The 3,535-nt window shown below is 41.0% G+C and overlaps 1 pseudogene; it reads right to left on the minus strand.

Moving 5' to 3' along the window:
• Positions 1-2,586: 2,586 nt before the first annotated feature.
• On the minus strand, positions 2,587-3,080 carry LOC101590222 (annotated as a pseudogene).
• Between the last annotated feature and the right edge of the window lie 455 nt (positions 3,081-3,535).

The following is a 3,535-nucleotide window of genomic DNA, read 5'->3' on the forward strand; positions in this document are numbered from 1 at the left end:
AGCGGGAGAGGTGTGAGGTTCGAACTCCAGCAACCTGAGGCTGACAGCTTTGTGGAAGCAGCCACTTAAAGGCCTGAGCTAGGGCCAGGCCCCCAATATGGTCTTTCTTATCTCTTTCTAAATATCCTTCAGAATGTTTTACAAAGCTTGTTTGTTGGTCATGAGTTTTTTTCAGTTGTATTTTTCATGGAAGTATCTTATTTGTCCATTGAGTTTGAAAGATAGTTTTGCAAGGTACATCTGTCTGATTGGAGGCTGTTTTCTTTCAGGACTTGAAATACTTCACTCCGAGCTATCTTTGACTTAAGGGTTTGTGTTGAGTAGTCTGCTGTAATTCTGAATGGATTTCCTTTGTAGGTGTTTTTCTTTCTTGCTTTAACAGCTCATAGTATTCTCTGCTTGTGTTGAATTTCTGGACTCTTGATCATTAGATGCCTTGGTGTAGATTCATGGTGGTCATGGGTAATTAGAGTTCTACATGCTTCACTTACCTATATATCAAAGCTTCCCATGCTTGGGAAGTTTTCTGCCATTATCTCTTTAAACAGCTTTGTAAGATGACATTTGTGCTATCTCCTGCTTTTTTACTGACTCTGATCAAGCTTATGTTTTCTTCTTTGTATCATCTTGTAGCTTTTGGATTGATTTTTTAAAAAGATTTTTCTTTCTGTAATTGCTAACCACTACTCCTGTCTTCTAGATCTGATATTTTGTCCTTGCTTTGGTTCAATTAACTTTGTAAACTTTTGGTGATTTTAATCTGAATATCTGTTTTTTTTTTTCTTTTTCTTTTTGAGACAAGGTATATAGTTCAGGCTAGCCTTGAGCTTACTTTGTAGTCCAGGCTGTTCTTGAACTTGCAACAATCCCCCTACCTCAGCCTCCCCACTGCTGGGATTACAGGCATGCACCACCATGCCTAGCATGAATATCTGTTTGAATCTGTTTAATGGATTCTGTTTATTTCCTATGTTGGACTTTCATGGTTTCCATCAATTTTCCTAAGCTTCTCTATTTTTTTTTTTTTTTGGTGGAACCGGGGATTGAACTCAGGTCCGTGCGCTTGCCAGGGAAGCATTTATTCCACTGAGCCATCTCCCCAGCCTCTAGCTTCTCTATTTTTAAAAAATCTGAAGAAGGTTTTTTTTTTTTTTTTTTTTGTATAGGAGATTAAACTCAGGACCCTGTGCTTGCCAGGCAAGCACTTATTCTACTGAGCTATCTCCCGGCCTATTTTTTAAAAATCTATGTCTACTCTTGATTCACTGAGGAAGTCCTTCATTATGACTGCCAACTCTTTTCTTATCTGAGAGATTATTTCTGATCTGATTTTCTCCATAGCCTCATTCTTCTGCTGCTGCCATTTCAGAAAATTCAGGTGGATGACTTCTGATTTTCTCTATCTCATTAAGTCCTGGTCTTATCCTGGGTGAGCTGGAGGTCTGGGGCTGTGTTTTGCTTCTATGTCTTGTCATTTTCTATTTTTAAACTTTAATTTGTTTTCTGTGTTGATGCATGTATATTTCTTATGGTACATCTGGTAGCTTTATCATTAGTACTGAGATGACAGAAGGACATGTCTGCTCCTCAGAGATGTATTCTAGGTCTAGCTGGCTCTTTTCGTTTGTGTCTGTCCTGAGCTCCTCCCTTCCCAACTTAATAGGTGACTTTCTTTTTTTTTTTTTTTCTTTTGTGGAACCGGGGATTGAACTCAGGCCCTTGTGCGTGCCAGGCAAGTGTTTATTCTACTGAGCCATCTCCCTGGCCCTTTCCCCAACGTATTAGGGATGAGAACTTGCTATACATTCGGTTCGGCTCCCAGTCCTTTGGTACTGGATTATGGTGATGATCATAACCCCAACGACAGTATTGTGTACAAGGGAGAACTACTGATGACAACAGCTATGACATGTTGTCTGAAGTAGTTCAATTACCAATGACACTATCATGAAGCATGGCCTAGAAGCTGACAATCTGTGGTAATAATTAATTGGGTACGGGCTGGTGAGATGGCTCAGCGGTCTAAAGCACCTACTTGGAGCAAGCTTAGCAAAGCACAGGGACCACGGTTCAATTCCCCAGCACCACATGCCAGCCAGCCCCGCCCCCTGGTGGGCTGAGCTGGCCACACACACACACATACACACACACACACACACACACAAATAAATAAATAAAATTAAAAAAAATTAATTTGGTACATTTAACCATAGGAGTAAGAGCTACAGTTACATAACAAACCCCAACATAAACCAGAAACTTGTTTAGATGATCTCTACTATTAAATGATGATACCAGTACAGCATATTAAAATTTATGGGACATAATGAAAGCAGGCCTATGAGGCACTAATTTATAGTGGTGAACTCTTTTTTTTTTTTTTTTTTTTAACTGTTACTTGGTTTTATTCTTAACCATAAATTTAACTCTGCAATCCAGGTACATTTGGAGGGGAGCAAGGAAAACATGGAACCCGAAGAACTGTGATAAGTAATGAGGTGTTTTGAGCAGGGAGGGCGCAGAGTGCTCTCCTGAGCCAGAGGAATGGTCTGGTCTGGTGGTGGCGATACACACACGTCACACGTGTTAGAGCTGTCCGCAGTCGGCGATGGTGATCTTCTTGCTGGTCTTGCCGTTCCTGGCCCCGCAGAGCTCCACAGCCTCCACCGTGTCACGCCCTCTTTCACCTTCCCGAAGACCACGTGCTTGCTGTCCAGCCACTCGGTCTTGGCAGTGCAGATGAAAAACTGGGACCCCTTTGTGTTTGGCCCAGCATTTGCCTTGGACAAGATGCCCGGGCCTGTGTGCTTCAGGGTGAAGTTCTCATCACTGAATTTCTCCCCATAGATGGACTTGCCACCAGTGCCATTGTGGCGTGTGAAGTCACCACCCTGGCACATAAATCCTGGAATAATTCTGTGAAAGCAGGAACCCTTATAACCAAATCCTTTCTCTCCAGTGCTCAGAGCATGAAAATTTTCTGCTGTCTTTGGAACTTTGTCTGCAAACAGCTTGAAAGAGACGCGGCCCAAGGGCTTGCTGTTGGCAGCCATGTCGAAGAACACGGTGGGGTTGACCATGGTTGGCAACCAACGACTAAAAAGAGGATGGATAAAGGCATCTGCAAAGCGGTGAACTCTCACATCGGGAAAACAGAGCAAAGTTAAGTAAACAACCTAATGTTGAAACTTAAATTTCCAGAAAAAAGAAGAACAAATTAAGGCCAAAGCTCATACAGTGGAGGAAATTATAACAATTGGAGCAGAAATTACTGCAGTTGAGACTAAGAAAGTAATACCAAAAAAATCAAAGAATCAAAGAATATATTTCTTTGAAAGATTAAATAAAATCAACAAACTTTTAGCCAACCTTGTAAAAAAAGGAAAGAAAGGACTCAAATCCATTCAATTAGAAATGAAAAGGATGAAATTACAGTGGATCCTGCAGAAATCCTGAAGGTCATCCATACCTACTTTGAGAACCTCTATTCTAATAAGATGGAAAACATAAAAGAAATATACATATTCCTAGATAA

This window comes from Octodon degus, unplaced genomic scaffold (assembly GCF_000260255.1).
Source record: "Octodon degus isolate 3935 unplaced genomic scaffold, OctDeg1.0 scaffold00089, whole genome shotgun sequence".
Classification (NCBI taxonomy): domain Eukaryota; kingdom Metazoa; phylum Chordata; class Mammalia; order Rodentia; family Octodontidae; genus Octodon; species Octodon degus.